General features: G+C 41.4%; 1 protein-coding gene across 7 annotated transcripts in view; it reads left to right on the top strand.

Annotated features, from left to right (window-relative positions):
* Positions 1-2,522: 2,522 nt before the first annotated feature.
* znf618 (zinc finger protein 618) overlaps positions 2,523-26,429 on the top strand; it is a 130,478-nt gene continuing 106,571 nt past the window's right edge. For 3 of the 7 annotated variants that reach the window (XM_078549795.1, XM_078549799.1, XM_078549798.1), the window contains exon 1: positions 2,523-4,084. The gene's annotated coding sequence lies outside the window, so the exon portion shown is untranslated. The remainder of the gene's footprint in view (positions 4,085-26,429) is intronic. The other 4 variants (XM_078549801.1, XM_078549802.1, XM_078549796.1 and 1 more) reach the window with 3 other exon arrangements.

The following is a 26,429-nucleotide window of genomic DNA, read 5'->3' on the forward strand; positions in this document are numbered from 1 at the left end:
GGTAGAAAGCAGGACAAGCAAGGTACAGATAGCCCTAGTGGGGGTGGGGTCGGGTGAAGGAATCAAAAAAGGCTAAAAGGTAGAGATAAAACAATGGATGGAAATACATTTAAAAATAATGGAAATAGGTGGGAAAAGAAAAACCTATATAAATTATTGGAAAAAAAGGGGGGTGAATTGGAAAGGGGGTGGGGATGGATGAGAGAGTTCATGATCTAAAGTTGTTGAACTCAATATTCAGTCCGGAAGGCTGTAAAGTGCCTAGTCGGAAGATGAGGTGCTGTTCCTCCAGTTTGCGTTGAGCTTCACTGGAACAATGCAGAAAGCCAAGGACGGACATATGGGCAAGAGAACAGGGTGGAGTGTTGAAATGGCAAGCGACAGGGAGGTCTGGGTAATACTTGCGGACAGACCGAAGGTGTTCTGCAAAGCGGTCACCCAGCCTGCGTTTGGTCTCTCCAATGTAGAGGAAACCGCATTGGGAGCAACGAATGCAGTAGACTAAATTGAGGGAAGTGCAAGTGAAATGCTGCTTCACTTGAAAGGAGTGTTTGGGCCCTTGGACGGTGAGGAGAGGGGAAGTACAGGGGCAGGTGTTGCACCTTCTGTGGTTGCATGGGAAGGTGCCGTGGGAGGGGGTTGAGGTGTAGGGGGTGATGGAGGAGTGGACCAGGGTGTCCCGGAGGGAACGATCCCTGCGGAATGCCGCCGGGGGAGTGAAGGGAAGATGTGTTTGGTGGTGGCATCATGCTGGAGACTGGAGCAAGGGAAGTGAAAGAGTGTAAATGGGTAGTTCAAATAAGAAGCAAGTTGATATGGAAGGAGTAGGAAGGGATCGGGTAGGGGGAAGCATGTAATAATCACTTCAAATGGTGCCTGCAGCTAGTAGTGTCTTTTCTCTTGCTATACCATGCCATCTACCACCTCCCACACAAAAAGAAACAAAAGCCAGGGAGAAGAGAGCAAAGAATTGGAAAGAGTTAAGGAGTGAGAAAGAGAAAAGACCAACATGCAGAAAGCAAAGGCAGGCAAGGGTGCCCATATTATCCAATTTACCATGTGCAATGTCCTACTGATTCTGCTAGCCGCTGCTATTTCTTTCTGCTGAGTATGGTCTCCTACTTTCTCACAACACACTCCACAAGGATAAGTAAAATAATCACTTCAGGATAACATGGATATATGACAAATTATATTTGAATCAAGCAATTGTCATCAAATTGGATTCTACTTAAGCATGTAATCTAACTGGCATTGCAGTGCAGTATGGAGTGAGTACTGCATTGTTGGAGGTACCATTTTTTGAGTGAGATGCTAAAATGAGAACCTGTCTGCCTTCACAGATGTAAAAGATCCTATACTTCTAGTTGAAGGAAAGAATGATTTGTATAGCAAATTTCATGTCAGGACATCCCAAAATACTTTAGTCAATTAAATACCTCAGAAGTGCAGTCACTGTTGTAAGGTAGGAAACACAGCAGCCAACTTGTACACAGCAAACTCCCACAAACAGTAACATGATAATAACCAGACAATTTTTGTTTTGTGATATGGATTGAGGAATATATGTTGGCTAGAACACTGGGAATAACTTCCCTACTTTTCCTTGAAATGGTGCCCATGTGATCTTTTACATCAACCTGTGAGTGCAGATGGGGCCTTGGTTTAATATCTCATCCAAAAGATGGCACCTCTGACAGTGCAACACTCCCTTGCTAAGGACTGGACTGGTCAGCCTTGTATTTTTTTTTGTGGTTTGAACCCACAGCTTTCTGACTCGAGGTTAAAGTGCTGATAATCGAGCCATGGCTGAGTGAACTGGCGAGTTTTCTTGGTGTCCAAACATGTGGCTCATTATGATCTGAACTTTGGGCAGGGAACTATATCCAGAATACATTTCCATAACGAATGTTACACAGTTGCCACTATTGACAATTTTCAATATGGTCTTGGTTGTATTGCACTGCCTCAATCTTATAGCCACTACACCGCTTTTGCAGTGTACCATTTATTTCAGCCACCTTTCACTTTGGCATGGAAGATTTCTTCACATAGATTTTCTTGAGCTATTTTTGGTTCTGTTGTCTTGTGTGATCTCACCTCCTCTGTCAATTACTGCTAATTAAGCAATAGCAACACAGACTTTGGAGCTACGCCAGGATCATATATACAAGATAAAGTTTTACACGGATTTGGCTCAGAAAAATACTTGCATTCGAGTCATAGAGTTTTTCCAACAGTAGTTGGGGCATAACAGTTGGTTTTTTTTCCCCCCCACGTACAGCTTTTTGTTTATTTGTCCCATTGCCAACCATTTTCCTTTGCACAATTGTCATTTTATCATTCCTACCCTTGTACCCTTCACCATATCATATCCCCTTTTTGTTCTGTCTTCCTTCATTCCCCATCTCTGTATTTTCTCATGAACTATTACTGGCTACTTCCAATTCTGATGAGAGGTCATTGACCTGAAACATGAACTCCACTTCTTTCTCCAAAATTTTTTTTTTGTTTTTCTATGACAGGTTTTCAGTATCTGAACGATTTTTGCTTTGGGTTTAGGAACAGAAGGAACGTGTTGATGGGACTGCGATGGAGAGATGAGGGGCTCCTGTATGGAGCATAAACGCCGGCACCGACCGGGCGGACAGGAGAGAGAGAGAGACTTGTTTTGCTGCGTTAGATTCTATGGAGTATAATCCTGTATTAATGGAGTTTGGCGAACTTCTGAATGACAAGTGCATCCCTCACATTGAAGCCGTGTTAATTATTTCCCAGAGGTTTCCCCCATTCTTCTCCGTTGCAGCAGGAGCGGCGCTGAGATCATTCCCCAGCTGAACTTCTCCTGGAGTCACTGAACTGACTTTGCCCCCGCGACACATTCAAAAGGGAATAAGAGGAATTAATCCTAACAAAGCCAATACCCGCAGATGCTGAGCGCTTCCAGTGGTTGTTGTTGTTTTTTTGTGTTTTTTGCTTCGGGGTTTTCCCCAACTGCTCTGCCGCCTTCTGCCTTTGTCAAAGTCGCCAAGGCGACCAAGAAGAAGAAGACATGGCAATGATTTCTGGATCACCTTCCCGGAGGAGAGGGTGAAGGGAAAGGCGGGGAGAAACCTGACACCAACATTTACCACAGAGAACGCGAGGGAGACGAAGGGCTTTTCAGAGCGAGCGAGCGAGAACCGTTATCCGAAACCCGGACTCGGACAGCGCGCGACGGCTCCCGCCCCCCCGCGCGCCCACCACCACCACCACCACCAACCGCCACCTTCCCAGAAGGTGGGCAGGAAAGTTTGCTGCATCACGTGGGGCCACCGCAGCTCCCTCTGGATTGGTCGGATCCACGCGTGACGTTTATAGCCGGCGGCGGCGGCGGCGGCGGGCGGGCGCGCGGGCGGCGGTTAGGCGGCCATTTTCCGTTTCCGGAGTGGGTGTTCGCCACCAAACGCTTGTGGCGGCCATTTTGCCCCCGTCATGGTCAGTATTCAACTCCGGCACCGCTAGGAGTATGCCTCATCCCTGCGCTCGCTGCCTGTGTTTGTTTGGACGTTTGCTTCCGGCCAAGGAGAGTTTTCCGTCTTCGTGGGAGCGGTGGCCTCCGCTGTCTTCATAAGAGGAGTTGATTGTGCCCTGTGCAGTCTCATGGTTGGCCAGCGCCCCCAATCCTCTAAACACCTCCTCCTCCTCCTCATCATCATCCCCCCTCCTCCTCCTCCTTCGGTGCTGTAGTTCTGGGATCGTTGTTGCAGATTGAGGCTGCCCCAGATCTGGCATGGCGGTGAATGTACTGTAAGATGAAGGGAGCCAGCGCTTTTTATGTGCAGCCTTTCATCTAGCCGGGCTCCCGTCTCTTTATTTATCTGCACGGGAGGGCGAGCGGATTCGCCGCAAGTATTAACGCTCTCGGGGGTTGGTTGGGGAGGAGGAGGAGGAGGAGGTGGTGGGGGGGATGCAAACCTGTGGCTCGCTGTAATTCCACAACCACACAAGCCTCATCACCATCTCCCGGGGAGATTGATTGCGTTCCAGCTGCTAAGAGTTCAGCTCAAAGCCACATGAACCACATCAGCTGCATGCAGATGAGGTAATAAGAGCATACACAATTATTTGCACTGTTTTATTATAACAAAGGAGGGGTATGTTGCCTTCAACATGCAGTGTGATATTGAGAATGTGGCCTGATTGCTGCCCATTCTGTTCCGTGCTATGTGCGTCTGATCTAGATCTGAGATGCCTTGGAATGAGTGCAAACTGATTGTAAATGTCTAACGGGGTCATTGTACTAAAAAAAACATATATATATATATATATATATGGTTAAGCTTCATATATAGTTTTAGAATGGTTAGTTTATTTGAATGTCTTGAATTACTGGACTCCCAGGTGTAAGGAAACGGCTTCGATGAATCTTTCCGTCCATTTATGTTGAACTGTCATGGACATAGTGTAATATGCAATACTGCAAGAATTGTTGGGCAGGACTATCGGTAAGACCCAGTTACATTTTTGGGAATGGACAATAGAAGCGATCACTTTGCAGTGTGCTGACTCTTGTGTTGATTTTTGGGGTGCGAGGCTCCTGTCAGACATCAGTTATACTGGGTATTTTGGGAAAGGAACTATTTTGAAGAAAATATCTTTATATTTTAATTAGGAAAACATCAATAAAAAACTCAAACGTTTAGTTCGGATGCTCTAATAGAATAGTTTATGCAAGTTTCAAATCATACGTTTCTCTTTAGCTGGTGAGGCTTTCCCAAAGAAATTGCAAATGGAGAAAAATAAAATTTTCATGATTTAATTATCTGGTAACTTTTTACCCTTTGCTACTCCCCTACTGAGTTGGCTTGTGACTATGGGTGCCAATATCTTCTCCACTTGACTATTATGGCACCAATGAACCTTTCAGACTGCAGATGGCATCACTGCCAACCCAACCTTTGTGTGTATACCTTCAGCATGAATCTCCAGAAAGCGAACAAGAGATCTAATAATTTATTCTCCTGTTTTTCCCCCTGTCCCCAGTTCAGGGACCATGAGGCCAATTATAGCACCAAGCTTTGGATAGGTTGCTTTACATGGCCTAGGGACTTAACATGGAACCTTTCATTAATATGGCTGTGCTACTTTTGACTGAATTAGCTGAGTGTGAATGTTAGAAAGGAAGATTGTAATAGTGCTTTCATTTACCAATATTGATTTGGATGACTGAATATCTGGAATCAGGTCAATGGTGATTGTCATTAAAATTGATAAACCTGCAGATCTCACAATGAATAAAGCACAAAGTATCCACCAAACTGCTTACAGAAATTGCATTGTCTGATTGTTTCTGTTTTCAGCTGCAGAGTGGTAAATTATATTAATGACCAACTGTTACTTTAGCTTGGTAATGTTGGATATGTTAGTTGCTCAGCCCATTTAACTGTAAAAGTTAGTCTGCTGCAGAAAGGGAGAAGGGACATATTGGAGTGATCATTATGATTTGTAGTTTTCATGAGAAGTGGTGGAATTATGGAATATGACACCTATAATCCGGAGTTGACATCTCTTGTAGTAAATGAGACTTTCGTTCACCATAAGCCACAGGAAACCAATGGCCTTAATTACAAATAGATTGGTAGAGAATAGAATTTGTGAAATCTAAGTGCTAATTTATTTTTTAAATTCATCAGTCTGAGTGATTTGATTTTTAAAAACACTACCGGAAATGCTCAGCAGGTCAGGCAGCATCTGTAGAGAGAAACAGTGAACACTTCAGGCTAATTACCCTTCATCAGAGTAAATGAATCATGAGCAATTTGATTGCTTTTTGTAACCACATTGAAGTTAGAGCAGTCTTGTTATTGAGCTCCTGTGAGGAGGGTTGCAATGTTTTGAGTTCTGTAAAGTTAAAGTTCCTGACAGATTAAATGTAAATTAATATAGCCACTGCATTCCACTTCTTTTTCAGATACTCTTCAATCAGTGTTAATAGAACTTATTGACCCTGATTTTTCTGAGGACTTGAGTCCTATGGCATGGAAACCCTTGAATGGCACAATGGAAAGAGAAAGTTATGGAATAAGTGATTTACAGTAATGGGACCAATTAGCGCCCCATCAGTCTGCTCTTGATCATCAGTAAATTGATGGAAGGGGTCCTCAATAGTCCTATCAAACAGCACTTGCTTAGCAATAACCTGCTCACTGATGCTCAGTTTGAGTTCTGTCAGGGTCATTCAGATCCTGACCTCATTACAGCCTTGGTTCAAACATGGACAAAAGAGCTGAACTCCAGAGGTGAGGTTAGAGTGAGTGCCCATGACATCAAGGCAGCATTTGACTGAGTGTGGCATCAAAGTGCCCTAGCAAAACTGGAGTCAATGGGAATTGGAGAAAACTCTCTGCTGGTTGGAGTCACACCTAGCACAAAGGAAGATGGTTATGGTTGTTGGAGGTCAGTAATCTCAGTTCAAAGACATCGCTGCAGGACTGCCTCAGGGTAGTGTCCTAGGCCCAACAATCTTCAGTTGCTTCATCAACGACCTTCCATCATAAGGTCAGATGTTTGCTGATTGTGTGATGTTCACCATTTGCGATTTCTCAGATCCTGAAGCAGTCCATGTCCAAACGCAGCAAGATCTGGATAATATCCAGGCTTGGGCTGACAAGTGGCAAGTAGCATTTGTGCCCCACAAGTGCAAGGCAATGATCGTCTCCAACAGGAGAGAATCTAACCATCACCCCATGACATTCAATGGCATTACCACCGCTGAATCCCCCACTATCAACATCCTAGGGGTTACCATTGACCAGAAACTCAACTGAACTACAGTATAAATACTGTGGTTACAAGAGCAGGTCAGAGGCTCAGAATCCTGCGGTGATTAACTCACTTCCTGACTCCCCAAAGCTTGTCCACTATCTACAAGGCACAAGTGAGGAGTGTGATGGAATTCTCTCCACTTGCCTGGATGAGTGCAGTATCAACAACACTCAAGAAACTTGACACCACCCAGGACAAAGCAGCCTGCTTGATTGGTATGCTATTCACAAACTTTCACTCCTTCCACCACCAATGCACAGTGGCAGCAGTGTGTACCATCTACAAGATGCACTGCTGAACTCACCAAGTCTCCTTAGACAGCAGCTTGCAAACCCATGACCACTACTATCTAGAACGACAAGGGCAGCAGACAGATGGGAACACTACCACCTGGAAGTTCCCTTCCAAGCCACATCATGACTTGGAAATATCATCGTTCCTTCAATGTCGCTGTGTCAAAATCCTGAAACTCCCTTCCTAACAGCACTCTGGGTGTACTTACACCACATGGACTGTAGCGGTTCAAGAAGGCAGCTCACCACCGCCACATCAAGGGCAATTAGGGATGGGTATTAAATGCTGGCCTAGCCAGCGACACCCACATCCCATGAATGAATAAAAGGAAAAATCTCTTCCCACTCTATTTCCTGGAATATTTGTGCCACGCTCTCGTTACCCTCGCTGAAAATAGGTAATTCTGGCCCCATTTAAAATCCGTAGTAATCATAATTTCCCTGTGTTTAACCAGATTTTACAAATGCAGGAAAATATGGGGTAGGCTGTCAGTGGACAAGATTGTTGCAGTAGGTCACATAATTTATGGTGTAGATCACTATTGCAGGAAAATCAGGGTTATTGTAAATCTTGGAGGGAATAAATGTTAGAGTACCAGAACGTGAAATAATTTTCAAGAGACTCGGGTATTGCAGAATAAGTCATTACTGAACTGCTTGACATGCAATACATAAACTAATTTGTAAAACAGCAATAAGAAGCTGCTAAAACGTAATTGAGTGAAAATAAATTTTACAAATACTCAAATTCGTGATTGTGCCGGTCAGTCAACAGCATGCCAATTGAGTCTTATTATTGTTAAAGACAACTTCTTCATTAGGTTTTTCAACATCACTTGTTGGGTATCTGTGACATCAATATTTTCTCCACTGTGCAGTATTTTACACTTTGCCAAATTAAATTTCAGTGCTTTGTCTGCTTATGTATTCTGTCCAGCTCATTCTGTAATTTCTGAGCTGTTCCAGATTCCAATGTTCTTCCTAGTTTGGTATTATTTTCAAATCTGATCAAGTGCATTGAGATTTTGAATCCAAGTCAAACAGAAGTGTTTCCAGCTCAGACCCCAGTCAGCACTTCTATCTCTCACCCCACCCATGACTCTGTACCCTCTGACAAGTACCTATTTTTTTCTACTCTTCAGCTAATTTCTTGTCCGTTCCCAAAATTTACTCTGGATCCCTGCAGCTTTTGAGTGTAATTAATAGCATAAAAGCAAAATACTGCGGATGCTGGAAATCTGAAATAGAAACAAAGTGTTGGAAATACTCAGCAGCTCTGGCAGCATCTCTGGAGAGAGAAATGGAGTTAATGTTTTCAGAATATGACTCGTCAGAACTGAAGGAAGGTACACATGATGGGTTTTATTAATAGCATTTTGGTTGAATTTTTGAACTACCTTTGGAAAGATCTCTAACTGGAAAGCACTATTTCAGTGTTGCCTACAGGTGTTGGAGATAATTACATGTGCAGCTAGTTGTGGACACAAACTGACAAACTTCTTAAACAGCGACAGTACATAAGAATACATGTCATATATTAAAATTTTTCATTGAGTCTTCTATGAGTATAGTAACTAGCAAATTATTTTGACATAAGTGATGAAGATTAAATAACTTGGGAATTAACTGCAGAATTCTTTTGTGTGATTGTTTATAGAAACACAGATTAGAGAGACATTTATCAATGCAAACTATTTTTTAAAAAAGTGTATTTTTAGAAAAGCCACAAGCAGCAAAACATTTTCAAACCATCTGTCAAGTCAACCTTGTGTTTATAGAGTGGATCTATTCAAAAGAGGTATTATCTCTCAAATTCATGCTCTTGACTTGTGCATTTCCTATTTGATTTGGGGACTTTGAGAAATAATCTAAAGTTGTCTCAAGTTTGAAACTTGAGATCTCCTGTATTTGTGTGAAGGAATAAGGAGGCCTCTTTTTTTTTTTTCCTTTGGGTTTTTTGTCCAAGATCCAAGGTGCTGTTGACCTGAGTTAATGTGAGCCAACTTCTTATACAATCACTCCTGTAAATTGATACATTTTCAAAATTAACTGAATGACTATTAACAGGACCACAGGTTATAAAGATGAATGTAGCCCAGTCAAATACTGTGTGGGACATGATTCGTAAACTATTGGGATCTTGGAAACACGCCAAGAAAGTATAAATAATGTGGGATATTTTGGAGTTGTTTACCTTTGGGAACAGGATGAAATTGTAAAATCTTCCTTTAGAATATGGAGCGAGTTCGGAAGGGATCATGAAGTAGATGATGTAGGAAAGTTTACATGAGCTATGAAACGAATGGTCTGTTTTCTGTTTTCAAGATGTACTGGGCAATTGAGCTATACTTGTGACCTACTGTTTAAAAAAAAAGCCTGTTTAAAAACCAGTTGTCCACCTGCATGTACACGCAAGCACAGTTTCCTATTTTTATTTTTTGCTTGCAAATGAGTTGTGTATGAAATTTGCTGAGTGGTTGCCATATTAGTAAACAGCATTAGAATATAAATCTGATGTCACCCATGTTTTTGGTGAGGTCCATAAAGAGAATGTCTAATTTTGGGCCATGGTTTATTTTTTCTGGGATATAAAACAAGCTAATTTTAGGTCCATTTCAAGAATTGGATCCTGTTCTCAATGACTTAGTGGCTAAATGCACCAGTAATGTGAGAGTGAGGTACAAAGACCAATAAGGTGCAGTATCTGGTAACGGGTCTGCTGAAGCAGCAGATGGGGAAGATGATTGGCCATGGTCCCTCTAAACCAGGGAGGGGAAAATCAGCTAAGCCTTCTGTTGTTAAATGCCATGAAGGTCCTCTACTCAAAAGACTAGTTATCCTGGTATGAGGAAAGGAATGAATTGGTACTCAGTCATGTGGGTGAAATATAGAGCACACTTGGAGAGTGCGAGAGGAGTACCCCGAGTCAGGCGGTCAGCAGCACCGAGAGGAGAGTGGAAGAGGAGGACCCTGAGCCAAGCAATCAGCAGCACCTAGAGGAGAGTACGAGAGGAGGACCCCGAGCCAGGCAGTCAGCTGCACCTAGAGGAGAGCAGAGGATCTATAAAAATAGCACGAGAAGTGGCGAGAGTTCGAGTGCAGAGGTGACTGAGGGAGCTTGGTGAGGAGGGAGTAGGTGCTCCTTTCTTTTTCTACCTTTCTTCAGAAAGGAGAGCAGAGGCCTTGGTAAGTAGGACTTGGTGAGTAAATTAGAACAGTGCAATATTTTTAAACAAATACCTATACTTAGATTTAACTCAGCGCCAGGAGTAAGGGAAATTTAGGGCCAATATTGGAAAGTAATATAAATAATCCAAAGTAGAATAAAGTTAATGTAAGGGCAGTAGAGTTAAGACATGGTAGGGCAGCTCACTCGAGTGGAATGCATATCCCGTAATATGTGCAAAATCATGGATGCTACCGGTGTCCTAGATGAGCACTTGCATGAAGTGCCGACAACTGCAGAAACTTGAGCTCCGGGTTTCAGAGCTTGAGCGGTGGCTGGAGTCACTGGTGCATCCGTGAGGTTGAGAGCTATGTAGATAGCACGTTCAGAGAGGTGGTCACACCGCAGCTTAAAGGCCTGGAGATGGAGAGGGAATCGGTGACCACCAGGCAGTCCAAGAGAAGTAGGTAGAAGTAGGAAGCTGGTGAAGGGTGCTGGTTCTTAGAGAAGTGCAGTCAGAGCCAGGTTTGTGGCATCACGAGGGGCTTGGCTGTATAGGAGGGGAGGAAGAAGAAAGAGTAATAGTGATAGGGGATTCACTGGTTAGGAGAACAGACAGGCATTCCTATGGTTGTAGACGTGACTCCAGGATGGTATGTTTCCTCCCTGGGGTGCCAGAGTCAAGGATGCCACAGAGTGGCTGCAGGACATTCTTCTAGGGAAGGGTGAACAGCCAGAGGTCATGCTCCACATTGGTACTAATGACTTGGGTAGGAAGGGGGATGTGATCCTGCAATCAGAATTTAGGGAGCTAGGTAGAAAATTAGCATGCAGGACCTCAAATGTAGTAATCTCCAGACTACTCCCAGTGCCACACGCCAGTGAGTACAGAAATAGGAGAATAAGGCATATGAATGTGTGGCTAGAAAGATGGTGCAGAGGGGAGGACTTTAGATTCCTGGGACACTGGGACTGGCTCTGGGGGAGATGGTAGCTGTACAAGCTGGACAGGTTGCACCTGAATAGAGCTGGGACTGAGTTCCTTGCGGGATGTTTGCTAGTGCTGTTGGGAGGGCTTTAAACTAACTCGGCAGGGGTGCGGGAACGAAGAGAAAATATTAGAGGGGAGTACCAGAGTGCACAAGATACTGGGAGGGACAGATAGCACTAGTGTAGAGAATAGTAAGTTAATGGGTGAAGTCGGGGTGAGGGTGAAAGTAACAAAATCTAAATCGGGACTACTATGCATGTATCTGAATGCACGGAGTATAGCAAATAAGATTGAGGAGTTACAGGTGCAGATTGCCATGTGGAAATATGATGTTGTGGTGATGACAGAGACCTGGCTCAAGGAAGAGCAGAACTGGGTGTTAAATATTTCCGGGTATAAGTTGTTTAGAAAAGATACAAACATAAACATAGAAAAAATAGGAAAGGAGGAGGGGCGGCGGCATTGGTTAAGGAGAGCATTGCCGTGCCAGAGAAAGAGGATGTCCCAGAGGGTTCAAGGACAGAATCAATTTGGCTAGAGCTAAGGAACAAAAAGGGTGTGATTACATTGTTCGGTGTAGCCTATAGATTGCCAAATAGTGAGAAGGATGTAGATGAACAAATCTGCAGGGAAATTGCAGTGCGATTCAGGCATTATAGGGTAGTTATAATGAGGGACTTTAACTATTCAAACGTAGACTGGGACAGTGGTAATGTAAAGGGTGGAGAGGGTCAAAAGTACCTAGATTGCATTCAGGAAAATTTTCTACAGCCCAATTCAACAAGAAAAGACAGTGTTGGACCTGGTTCTTGGAAATGAGGTGGGCCAAGTAGATCAAGTGTCAGTGGGGGAACACTTAGGAGACAGTGATCATTGTATTGTACATTTTAGGATGATAGAAAAGGACGATAGGCAATCCAGAGTAAGAATAATTAACTGGACGAGAGCCGACTTTGATGGGTCAAGAACAGGTGCTGGGCCAGATAGACTGGAATGAAAGGTTGGTGGGAAAAACTAGCTGAATAATGGACTACCTTCAAAAAAATAATTGGTTTGGGTCAAGGTATATTCCATTGAAAGGGAAAGGTAGGGCAAACAAACCCAGAGCTCCATGGGATCAAAAAGGTGATAGAAATTAAGATAAAGAAAAAAAAGTGTGCTTATGACAGGTGTCAGGTAGAAAATACAATTGAGAACCAAGAGGAATACAGAAGGTTTAGAGGGGAGGTGAAAAATCATATTAGAGAACCGAAATGAGAAAAGACTGGCAGCCAACATGAAGGGGAATCCCAAAGTCTTCTATAGGCATATAAATAGTGAGGGTGGTAGGGCCGATTAGGAACCTAAAAGGGATTTTACACATGGACGAAGGGGCCATGGCTGAGGTGTTAAATGAATACTTTGCATCTGTCTTTACCAAGGAGCTAGATGCTACCCAGGCCATGGTGACAACGAGGAAACTGTCACTAGAGGGGTTCAAAATTGATAAGGAAGTGTTGAATAGACTATCAGCACTTAAAGTTGACAAGGCACCCAGACCGGATAAGATGCAACCAAGGATATTGAAGGAAGTGAGAGTAGAAATTGCAGGGGCACTGGTCATAATTTTTCAGTCTTTCCTAGACTCAGGGGAAGTGCGAAAGGATTGGAGAATTGCAAAGATTAGGCCCTAGTTCAAAAAAGGTTGGAAGGATAAGCCCAGCAATTACGGACCAGTCAGTTTAACTTCAATGGTGGGCAAAATCCCAAAAACAATTATTCGGGATAGAATTAGTAGTCACGTGGAAAAATATGGGTTGATAAGGAAGAGCCAGCATGGATTTCTAAAGGGAAAATCGTGTTTAACTAACTTGCTGTGGTTTTTTTGAAGAGGTAACAGAAAAGATCAATAAGGGTAATGCTGTTGATGTGGTGTACATGGACTTTCTAAAGGCATTTGATACAGTGCCACACGACAGACTTGAGAAAAGTTATTGCTCATGGAATGAAAGGGACAGTAGCAACGTGGATACAAAATTGGCTGAAAAATAGGAAGCCGAGAGTAATGGATATTTTTCGGGCTGGAGGAAGGTTTGTGGTGGAGTTCCCCAGGAGTCGATATTGGGACCCTTGCTTTTCCTGATTTTTATTAATGAATCTAGATCTTGGTGTGCAGGGGACAGTTTCAAAGTTTGCGGATGATACAACGCTTAGGAGTGTTGTAAACTGCGAGGAGGACAGTGTAGAACTTCAAAAGGACATAGACAAGTTGGTGGAGTGGCAGATGGTTAACAGATGAAGTTCAATGCGGACAAACGTGAGGTGGTGCATTTTGGTAGGAAGATCATGGACAGACAACATAAAATAAAGGGTGAAATTTTGAAGGGTGTGCAGGAGCAGAAAGACCTGGGTGTATATGTGCATAGATCATTGAAGGTGGCAGGATAAGTGGAGAGAGCTGTTAATAAAGCATATAGTATCCTGTGCTTTTATTAACAGGAGCATAGAGTACAAGAGCAAGGAGGCTATGCTGCATTTATATAAGACGCTGATTAGACCTCAGCTGGAGTATTGTGTACAGTTCTGGGTGCCACATGATAGGAAGGATGTGAACACATTGGAGAGAGTGCAGAAGAGGTTTACAAGAATGGTTCCAGGGATGAGAAACTTCAGTTACGAGGATAGATTTGAGAGGTTGGGACTGTTCTCCTTGGAGAGAAGTAGGCTAAGAGGAGATTTGATAGAGCTGTTCAAAATCATGAGGGGGCTGGACAGAGTAGATGGGGAGAAGCTGTTCCCAATTGTTAAAGGATCAAGAACAATAGAGCACAGATTTAAAGTGATATGCAAAAGAAGCAAATGTGATGTGAGATAAAACTTTTTCACACAACGAGTGGTTTGGGTCTGGAATACAGTGCCTAGAAGTGTAGTGGAGGCAGGTTCAATCGAGGCATTCAAGAGGGCATTAGCTGATTATTTGAAACAATGTGCAGGGGTACGGGGCAAAGGCAGGGCAATGACACTAGGTCATAATGCTCATTTGGAGAGCCGATGTAGACATGATGGGCTGAATGGCCTCCTTCTGTACTCTAAAATTCTGTGAATTGTTTATGAACTTCATCCCAACTTGAGTTTATGCATTAAGTTGCAGTGGATAAGAAAACCATTTAATTTTTTTAAAAATAGGCTATACGTGTGCTTTACAGTAACTAAATGGCAAAGTATTTAATTTCTGAAACATTCTCACAGGATACAGCCTGTTGACCAACACCTCCAGTCAGTAACAGTTTTTTTACATGATGAAGTCAACATTATACTGTTCTCAGGTCCAAGGCCCCATGCTCAAGAGTTATGAGCCATGGCCAGTGGCAGAACTAGCGAACTTTGCACGATGATAGTGGAAAAGCCAGAACCTCAGGACAATGGCTGCTTACAGGCAGAGGGTCCTTTGGGAAGAGGATTTGTTCCCTTTAAGCACACGTGAGGAAGGCTACTGGAAACCACCTTGTGTATTCTTTTCCCTAGTCATATTGCTCATAGTTGACAAATATAAGACTAACTACGTAAATGAGACCAACAAAATGCGTGGTGTTGCATCTGGCAGGAGAGGGAATAAGCCCTTCCAGGTTGTCAACATGCAAAATCCTTACTGAAAGCTGATGAGAATGGGAACTTGGAATATGACAACAATGATGAGAAGGGGGAAGCAGGAAAATGTTAGGAGAGAAATGGGAAGGTACAGTCTGAACTTTGTCTGAAGTAAGTATGTAAGTTTGAGAGATTGTGGTAATTTTGAAAGTGGTGATAAGAGAATCATTTTATACAGGTGGCGAACAGAGCCAAAGAGGCATTGCTATAATGTTAGATAATGGCACAGTGTGATGAAAATTGATCAGCACAGTGACAGACTGCTGAAAATGGTGCTCCATGTTGATCCAGTGGATGTTGTTGATATAGCAACGTACATGCCCACATCAGGGCACTTGGATGAAGAAGTGGAGATAGAGTACCAAACCTGGAAGAACTAATAAAAAAACACATTCTTGTTGATTATGGGAGACTGGAATGATGTAGTCGGTGAAGGCAGAGATGGAAACAAAGTTGGAAGCCATCGACTGAGTGTCAGAAATGACAGGATGTTGAGTTCAATTCGGTTTCAAAATTCTCCATGTGGGAATTCATTTTGGGTGCATTGCTTGTTCGTTTTAAAAAAAAACACAAATGAATAATAACACTGAAAAGAAAATTAGCCTATCACAAAAGTCTAACTTTGATTAAAATATATTTAAAAACTATTCCAATACATTGAAAAATCAGTCAGAATCCCAAGATGAATGCATATTCTCCTCCATACATCAAACTCCTGTTAAAACTTCTTACAGAGAAGGGCACAAATGAGTTCAAGAAGCGATTTGACCTGCATCTAAGGGATTGTAGCCTTTTGTATCCAATAGTAATACTGAGACATGGGTGATTCTCACTGTTCATGATATTCTTTACTTTGGTCAAAATTCTTCAAGAACAGATTTAGTCAAGAAAGATCTGCTCATCATAAACCCTTTCTGCCTGATTGAACCCTTACCTATGCACCCATAAGACATCTACTTTTTTAAGACAACAATACCAGGAGAGACATCCAAAAAGGATAGGGCACCCAATTGCAGCTGTTTGGAAGAGTTTCATGATTGTGGGATCTACTCGAAAGGATTTCCACTCTGAGGTAGTATAATTGTATATATCCCTTGGCCACCTTGACTACACTGTTTTCCCCCCAATTCAGCTTATTATCTACTTGATACCTAGATGCTTGTAGCTGGTAAGTATTTCAGTATCCCCATCATGAATCTTCATGGGAATAATATCATTAACTGGCTTTTCCTAAAGTCTATAACTCATTCTTTCATCAACTTCTCCACTGAGTTCCAATAGTTTACTTTGTTCTTCCTGATTAGGCCTACAAGTACTGTATCATCAGCAAAGTTCAGGATCGTTATGTCGCATGCTCTGATCAACAGTCATTCATGTAGAGGATGAAAAGCAAAGGTGAAAGATCTAGTATTCGTTAACATGGGCTCTGAGTAGAACCCAGAAACTAACAAGTGTTGGGTCCTGTTGTGAAGGAAATCACATCCAAAGTAGGAGAATAGGATCAACATTAAGGTTTTTCAATTTCTCAATAAGTTTGAATGGTTGCATGGTATTAAATACTGAAGAGAAATCCACAAAAGTGGCGTGGGCATTATTGCTTAGTCTATCCATGGAAATGGACCAAGACCAGAACAGCATCATCCACTGACTTGAGGTTGATAAGCAAACTGAAACTGATCATTATGTCAAACAGGAGGGTCTAAAAGATGCTTTGACACTATCTGCTTAACTCTTCATGACTACTAATGTAAGAGCAACTGGTCGGTAATCATTCAGCTCAGCAGGCTGTGACTTCTTAGCAACCGGAACAATGATAGCTGACTTCCAACAGCAAGAATAAATGTGTGGCAAGCAATTTCTGAAAGACCAGAGAGAAACTGCCAACTGATGAGCATGTTACTTCAGAATCTTTTGGCTGATCTGATCTTCTGATCTGGGCTGCATGCTTACATGAATTCGCTCGTTTTAATTACTTCCTCCCCCCCCCCAGAAAAACACACATTTGTTGATTGTCTGTGGATAAAAAGGGGTAATTTCTCTTTTTCGATATTAAGCCTGACATTTCATCCATACACCTCCATGCATCTCTGGGATTATTTGTCCTTAAAACAATTATGCAGCTTGTCTCTGTACACATCTTTCCCATTCTGGATTTCCTTTCTCACTTTGATTTTTAACTCATCAAGTTTGTCTTGGTCCCTAACACTAAATGCACTTTTTCTTTGCTTTATTATTACTTTTAAGTCCTTTTGTAATACAAGGTTTCTTGTTTGGATAAATCTTAATTGTTTTAGTTTGGACATGAAACTTCACTAAAGATAACATAATCATTTATAATATCTGTGGTCCTGCATATTTCATCATCCTGCATAAAAAATATCCCAATTCATGTTATCAAAGCAAGTTTGCAGACCTTGAACGGCCACATTATCCCAAACTTCAATCACTTTCTTAACAGATTTTACAGTTTTCAGTTTTTGTTGATATTTAGGGAGGAGATGCACAACATTATGATTAAAATCTCCCATCCCTGGAAGTTGTGCATTTAACAACATCTGGATCAAGCATAATAGAGGAAACAGTGTACTTGGAAATCACCTGTGGATCTGAAGAGGTACAAAATTGATTATACCCTTGTCAAGCTGCAATATTGAAATAGCATAAATTCATATGTCCACCCAGGTGCAGACGCTGAAACAGACCATAGTCTAGTTGCCATGAAAGTAAAAATTCAACTAAAGAGAATCAAGAAGGGAAATCAAAATCCTAAGTGGTATAGAAGATGCAGGGCTCTGAGGTGATTACATTTCGTGAAGCAGTAGAGAAAATGTTAAAGATTAGTTAAGAAAGCAATTGTCAAGGCCAGTGGGATAGATTGGAAAGTGCTAAAGAAAACATTGGTATGGTTATAGAGAAAAGAGTTAGAAAGCCAATGGCCTTGGAAGATTTGCTGAAGAAAATGGACAGGAGAAGAAAGTGGTAGAACAAAATTGCTCATAAGGTAAAGAACTGTACAGAAAACAAAACATTGAGCAAGAGAGACTGACCAGGCAAGAGAATAGGTGGCGAGAGCCATGCAGAGGATTGGAAGAATTACGAAAAGAAGGAAGAATGTACACAGAGAAAATAAAGAAATCGACTAGAGGAAGGAGATAAGCAAGTGCAAAAATGAGTTGAATTATAGATGGTACACTGCTTTTAGAACCTGAGAAAGTAAAGAATAGATGGAAAGAGTACACTAAAATCCTATAAGATAAAGATAGCAAGCCAACAGAACTAGAACCAGAGAAAGAAAACATTTCCCAGGATGATTTAGGACCTGATTTTCAGGAGTGTGTAAAAGAACAGAAGCCAGGAAAAGCAGAAGGATGTAACGTAACCCCTGCTGAAAGGATAAAAAGACTTGGAAAGAAGGCAACAAGAGAATTGATTGATTTGTGTAAGGAGATGTATAAAGAGGGAGAATGGGCAGAAGACTTTGAGGAACACATTGGAGAAGAGGGCAGATACAACAAACTGAAGAGCATTGCACCATAACTTTGATTACATATGTATCCAAGGTAAGGTAATCTTAATCCTACCAAATAGATTGGAAGCCAAAGCCTTTGACTGTGATCCGTTTGTTTTTCGGAACGTTGTGGAACTAGTGATGAAAATGTTAATTGAAAGAAGCACAGAATACCAGCAAGAAGTGTAGGTTTGCTTTGTGGATTATGAAAAAGGTTTTGACTGGGTGAACTGACAAAAGCTGTTGCAAGTGCTGGAGGCGATCAGAACTGATTGGAGAGATGAAAGAATGATTGTGGCTCTGTACATGGGACTGACTGCTACATTCAGGACAATATATGGTGAAACCGAACCTAGTGTAATTGGGTGCAGGGTGAAACGAGACCCTCGCCATTGCTCTTTAACATTATTGTGGAAGCCATGATTAAAGAAGCACTCCGTTCAGAAATGTGTCAAAGTAGGAGATCAGTTGGTGAAGGTAGTGAGATTTGCAGATGACCAGGCCCTAGCACAACAAAAGACGTAGCGATACTAATGGATGGAATGACTAAAATGATGAAAGCTTATGGAATGCAGAAAATAATGATGGGAAAGCAAAGCCAAGATAAATAGTCAATAGGTACCTCAATTTGAGTACCTGGGATGCATCTTGTCAGAAGATGGTTACCACCATAAAGAAATCAGAACTAGAACAGCAATGGCATAGAATGCATTCTCCAAACATAAACAATTTCTTAGCTTTGAATGATTTGAAATCTTTAAAAAATGATCAAGATTGTGATTTGGAGTATCTTGTACCGGAATAAAATATGGATGTTAAGAAAAGCGGACACACAGACTAAGAAGTTGTGAAGTGTGGTTCTGGAGAAGGATGGAGTGGGTCAGTTGGAGAGAACACAAACTGTGAAAAAGCTCTCAGGATGGTAAATATTCACTAAAATATTAAAAGGCAACAAGGTTGGATTGGCCATATTCTAAGACATGAAAACTTGCTGAAGGAGGTGATTGAAGAAAGGCTAGATGAAAGTAGACCAAGAGGGAGAAAGAGAATGATGATAGAAAACTTGAAATTGGAAATGGAAGTCTCCTGTAAACAACCAAAGAGTAAAGTGCAAGACCACAGGGTGTGGAGAAGTGAATAGAAGAGCTGCCCTAGGGCAGATTGCTACTACTATTCTCCTCTGTGTATTTGCCTTGTTTAAACTAGGTGCCAGACAGAAATAGAACAAGTGGCTTTCTGGAGCTATTCGAATAGGTGAGCTGAACAATTGCGGTTTGCATTAACAAATTTCCTGCAAACTAAATGTTGCCTCAATTTTAAATGTTAAGTTTCTTAGGGAGGAAGTAGGATCCAGTAAGTATTAAAACTTCTTGGAAGATAAAGTGGATTTTTTTTTTCTCGAATTCAAGAAATCCTGATTTAGGGTACCATAGTTGTGTATGTGTGTATAATCAGATTTGCTTCAGTTTCAAAGGGGAGATAAAAGGGAGTCAGTAGATGTTGTACACTTGGAGTTCCAAAAGACATTTAATAAGGTGCATGAAGTTGGGGGGTATGGAGTAGCATGGATGGAGGATTGGTTAACAGACAGGAAGAGGAGAGTTTGGATAAATGGGGGATTTTCAGGTTGGCAGACTGTAACTGGTGGAGTGCTGTAAAGATCAGTGCTGGGAACTTGGCTATTTACAATCCATACTAACAACTGAGACAAAGAGTAATGTATCCAGATTTGCTGCTGATACAAAGTTAGATCAAATCGTAGGCTGAGAGGAAGACTCTGAAAGGCTTCAGAGATCATAGGTTAAGTGAATGGGCAACAAGGTGGCAGTTGGAGTATGATGTGGGGAAGTATGAGATTCATTTCAGCAATAAGAATAGTAGAATTCTTTTTGAAAGGTGTGACGCTTAACGTTCGGATGTTCAGAGATTTGGGTGTACTCTTATGAACATAAAGTTTGCATGCAAGTACAGCAAGCAGTTAGGAAGGCAAATGGCATGTTGGCCTTTATTGCAATAGGACTGGAGTACAAGAATAAGGAAGTATTGTTACAATTGCATGGCACTTTGATACCACACTTGGAGTACTGGGTGTAATTTTGGTTTCCATAACTAAAGGAAGATATACTTACCTTGGACATGGTACAGCAAAGGTTTACTACAATGGTTCCTGGGGTGAGAGTTATCCTGAGAAGCTGAGTAAATTGGACTTGCACTCTCTGGAGTTTAGAAGAATGAGAAGTGGTCTCATTGAAACATAGTTCTGAAGGGGCTTGACAGTGGACATGGAGGTTGTTTCCCTTAGCTGGGGAGTCTAGAACATGGGGGCACAATCTTAAGATAAGGAGTCAATCATAAATGATTGAGGTGAGGAGAAATGTTTTCACTCAAAGGGTTGTGAATCTTTGAAATTCTCTTCCCCAGGGGGGTTTATAAATGCTGCATTGTTTGAGTATATTCAAGACTGGGACAGATAAGCTTTTCATCACAGGTAATCAAGGGATATGGGTGTTAATTCCTTCAATTGAGGTTAAGTACTTACAGGTGGAGAGCCAAAACAAAATAAAAACAGAATTACCTGGAAAAACTCAGCAAGTCTGGCAGCATCGGCGGAGAAGAAATCAGTCAACGTTTCGAGCCCTCATGGCCCTTCAGCAGAACTGAAGCATAGTTTCAACAAGGGAGAAATATAAATTGGTTTAAGGTGGGTGGGGGGGAAGAGACACATTGAGGGTGTGGTGTGAGCAGATAATCAAAAGATGTCAGAGACAAAAGGGTCAAAGAGGTGTTGAAGGTGGTGGTCTTTGTCTGAGAAAAGTGCTAATTAAGAATGCAAGACAGGATATTCAAAGTACAGCTCTAGTGGGGGTGGGGTGGAAAGACTAAAGGTTTTAGTTTTAGATTTAAAAATAATGGAAATAGGTGGGGAAAGAAGAATCTATATAAATTATTGAAAAAAAAAGGCGGGTGGGGGGGGAAAAGAAACGGGGTGGGGATGGGGGGAGGGGGGTTTAAGATCTAAAGTTGTTGAATTCAATATTCAGCCCAGAAGGCTGTAAAGTGCCTAGTCGGAAGATGAGGTGCTGTTCCTCCAGTTTGCGTTGGAGAGCATTGTTATTTAAGCATCTTTAAAGAAACACTCATGGACACAGGGTAGAATGGAGTCAGGAGCTATATACCTGTAATATTTCATTCTGAATAAATCTATTCCAAATAAAGACAGGCTCTTTCTTCACCGGCTGGCTATCAGGAGCATAACGATAAGAGCAAAATGGAGTTGAGGCTGAGATCAGTCATGATGGTACTTAACGGCAGAGCAGGCTCAAGGGGCATATGGTTTACTTGCTTTCTATTTCTTAATGTTCTTATTAAACTTTCTGATTTTTAAAAATTTCATGAAATGGTTAAAACTTGTTCGTTCCTATGATGCTTTTAAGGTTCATGTGTTAAGGTGCAATTTAGCTGACAGTGTAGTTTAGGTATTTGCTGAACCAAAAGGATGTATAAGATTTGTGTCTTGACTTGTGTTCATTGTCACATTGAGAAGCAGCTAAACAAGTCAGGTTTGATGTAAGATATGGAATAATAGAAGAGCAGGATGGAAAACAGCATCTTTTTTTTGAAGGAAAGATATCCTTTCGGAGGGAGGGGGATCATCATTACAGTCACACTTGTTATGCCATAATTATCAGTGACAATGTTTGAGAGAAGTCTTCATCTCTCTATAACTTAAGAGTCAGGATTGGAAAGGAACAACAGCAAGGTTACATGTCTACTCATTATTTCTCTATCTACTGCTTAAAGATATTATGTCTAGCTGGGCTTGGTTGAATACAAGTAAACAGATCTGTTGCAAACCATTCTGGTTTCGGAAATCGAACGTGCTAAATGATAATATTAGCTGAATTGCGGTTCTTTTCACTTTGTCCTATGATTTGAAACTCAGAACCCAGTGCTTATGGTTTGTTTATTTGTATGCTTAGTAAAAAGGTGGCAGCTGTATGAATCCGGCACATCCAGTATGTCAGCAAGCAAAAAAATCCATCATAATTCAGTTTATGATCAGGGCGATTGCTTTCTGATTGGATAATCCAAATTCCATTTTTATTGCATGGGATTCCAGTATCTTCAGGAATATTTTGGAATAAAATGTCATGATTTGGTTCACTTTTCATGAAAAATGCAAACTATTGGCCATAGACATGCTGTTGCAACTTTACAACCATAGATACTGCTTAAGCTTTATCAAAATTAAGACTGTCTGGATGACTTGCTGTTTTGGATTTTCCCAATTTGCAAGATATTTAGAGATTTTGGCAGATGCTTTTACAAGATGTGAAAGGCTGCATGGCCTGCGTTTTACTTAATAAAATTCAAATTATGGAATGGTTAGAAAACTTATAATTTTAAAATCCCATGTGGGAGTAACATGAGAACAAAAATAGTTCAGTGCTGAGTAAGGGGAATAATGAGCAGTGTTGTCACTAAGAGTTCAGTAAAGACTAATGGCAGGCATGTGAAATACTGAGAGAAAAACAGTGCATTACATTTCATTCCATTCATGATTTTTTTCCTTTCCAAATTTGTGTCTGGAGGGTTTTTTGAGTCAAGTGAAGAACTGATGGTGACAGATCTTTTACTTTCGGGAGCAATTAAGATCATAAGCAAGAGCTGTTACTGTTTGGGCTTTCCAAACATGTTTTTCTTATTCAAATGGTCTGAAAATGCACAATAACCCATATGATTTGAAATCTGTATCCATTGCTTTTAGTGCGGCACTTAACCCTGATTGTAGTAACTTGCTTGCTGGAATTTATGCAGCATGCCCATTCTGTATTGAAAGCAATTTCCGTGGCTTCTACCCTTTAGTATATGGAGAATGATCTTTCGCTAAGCTGCATTCCAGCCATGGTAGTGACCCTAGAAAAAATGCTTAGTACTTCAGGGCCTTGGTATATTTTTGTTCTGAAGTGTTATTTTGGCATTGAACTTCAAGGGTATAGGACATAGAAGTGGCAAACAAGTTGGGTGATGAGTTAATGTCTAACTTATTGATCCCAGAAAATGATGTATAGTTGGCTTTCTCTTAGATTTGCCTGCTGCACGTGAAATATATCTAGAAACAGTAGGCTTCCTTACAGATATATTAGCATTTGAAACTAAGGTTGGTTCAGATAAAAGCAAAATACTGCAGATGCTGGAAATCTGAAATAAAAACGGGAAATACTGGAAAAACTCAGATAAAGGCAAAAAACTGCGGATGCTGGAAATCCAAAACAAAAATAAAAATACCTGGAAAAACTCAGCAGGTCTGGCAGCATCTGCGGAGAGGAACACAGTTAACGTTTCGAGTCCGTATGTTAACTGTGTTCCTCTCCTCTGGAAAAACTCAGGTCTGTCAACATCTGTGGAGAGAGAAACCGAGTTAATGTATCGAGTCTGTATGACTGTTCTTCAGAGCATTGGTTGGTTCAGCCCCATTTCAGAGAAAGCCTTTATCTTAACTAATTCCTGATCAATATAATCTTTGTTTTAACAGATATTGATAACCATCTTGTGGGTGGTAAAGCCAATACTACATCTATTTTTATAGACACCTTGTGAAAATATAACCAGAACTGGATCAGGTTTATTTATTTGTTATGAAAGCATCACACAAATGTGTCAAAACAGCTTTTGGGAGTCTGTAGTCTTGTGATTTGAATGAATTGGGACCAATGTATCTAAAAGTTCACAGTCAACAGTGTTGAGCAGGGACAACATTCGTAATAAGTGGTATTGAAAAATGGTGTTTTTGTATTAAAATACTTCTCCTGGACTTCAATGATATTCTTAGGCTAAGATTTAATGTCCTATATTGCAATGTCTGTAAGCAAGGAGGCAAGTTCAGTGAGCTATTTAGAAACATTTGTGTGCAATTTTAATAATCATATGCTTAGGTGAATTTATTTGAAGAAAATATGCATGGATAACTCTTGTGTTAAGTATAGGTACTAACCCAATACATTCGCAATTATTATGTACGATTTCTTTTGGTAGTACAGAACTTGAGTATTGCTGAAAAAAGAGACATGTCTAAGCTTTTTGTCTTTCACTCATCAGGACACTTTGCAAGAATACCAATGTAAGGGGAAAACAATATATAGTATATGTGAAGCAAGTGGCTTTGACATGGAGAATGCACCAGTGATGGTGACTGACAGTTAACTGCCAAGCATTATTTGAAATTTAAACCAGGCAGCTTGACCCTGACTAGTCAAGGCATCGCCCTGAGGAATGAGTCAGCAAATGGCTGTCACTTATTTTGTTTAGCTGAAACAGGTGCAATGTGTGCACATGTTCTTTCTGTCTGCAAAGAACAGGGCCTTGTGTATTAATATATGTAGCTTCCAGTACACAAATGCACCACACTGCAATTCTGACTGACAATCTTAAATTGGTTGCAAACGTAATTCTTAGCACACTGAGGATTATTTAGTAAATGTTGTCCAGTCACTGGATCACATCTAATGTTAGACAATGTTTTGAGTTTTCTAAGCAGGAGCTGGTTGGGTACACTCTGTACTGTGCCCATTGCGAACAGTGGCTGGAACGTGCTGTTTGATACGATCCGCCAGCCTTTATGACATATGGCCTACATACCTAGCATCACACTGGCATTGAAATTCACATGCCACATTATTCATTTGTGTGATAGGCAGAATGTCTTTTTGGCTTGACGCAGCATTCTGTTAGTGGTGAATAATGCTCATGTGCTACTGCATAGTAGCAGTGTGAAACAGCTAGCTTCACCTGTTGCTCAAATCTTTGAGATACCTTGCCTTTCCAGGGTAATCTGAGGTAGACTGGGCACTTTTCAGGGCAGAAAGTGACTACCGTAGGCCCGTTCATGAGTTTGCGTGACATACAGTGCGAAACGATCTGATCAGGGTAGCTGTTATCCTGCAGGATGTCTTTGATGTGCCTTATTTCAGCATCTAGCTTGCATGGTGAATAAATGGCTTGAGGCCCTATTAACAAGGTTGCCGATAAGACCAATCTTATAGCATGTGGAACTATAAGAATCCCAACGCGTACATTGACCAGTGAAGGTAGGGTTGCGGTAGACCGTGGTAGAGAAACCCCCGGAAGATTTCTCAACTAGTACGCCAAGGAAGAGGAGTTCATTTGACTGCTCCATTTCAAAGGTGAATTTGAGCACAGGATGGAGCCCATTAAGACATGTAAGGAAATTGTCCCATGAAGCTGCAGATTTAAATATAGCAAACTTATCACCCACACATCGAAAATATGCAAGTGATAGGAGGTTAGGTGTCATTCCATCGAAGACCCGTTTCTCATGGAACCCAACAAAGGTGTTTTCGAGAGCTGGGCCTAGATGGGATCCCATGGCAACCCCATCTATTTGGGCATACATGGTGTCATTAAAATTGAACTCAACTGCGTGAGTTGCCGAGTTCATGTGTTCAATGAATACTGATTCATGCAATGGTGGGTCTAGATCACCATTATGTGGTGCTGCAGTGCAAATATCTATGGCTTCCATAAGTGGAACATTGGTGAATAGGCTAGCAATGTTAAATGAGCACATGGACATGACATCGCTATCGATATGCAAGTCCTGTGTGGCCTTCACACGCTGAAGGATGCTTTTTCACATTTGCATGTGGGAAACTTGGTCAAAACTGGTTGTAACAACTTGCCTAACCATTTGGTCAATTCATGTTGTGTAGAACCGGTCATAGATAAGATGGGGAGTAAATGGGAGGTCACTTTTGTGTGCCTTGGGCAGCCCATACGTACACGGACGTATGTATCGTCCATGAGGACGAACCCTGTCATAAATATCACATGGTAGCTCATCACTCTTGCACAAATCCAGCAAGTTTCTTTTTAAGAACAAAGCAAAAATACCTGGAAAAACTCAGCAGGTCTGGCAGCATCTGCGGGTAGGAGCACAGTTAACGTTTCGAGTCCGAATGACCCTTTTTTTTTTAGCTTACTTTCGAGCAAGGCTCTCCGGTCAGGTTGAGCAGTAGG

The sequence above is a fragment of the Cetorhinus maximus genome, chromosome 10 (assembly GCF_964194155.1).
Source record: "Cetorhinus maximus chromosome 10, sCetMax3.hap1.1, whole genome shotgun sequence".
NCBI classification, from domain to species: Eukaryota; Metazoa; Chordata; class Chondrichthyes; order Lamniformes; family Cetorhinidae; genus Cetorhinus; species Cetorhinus maximus.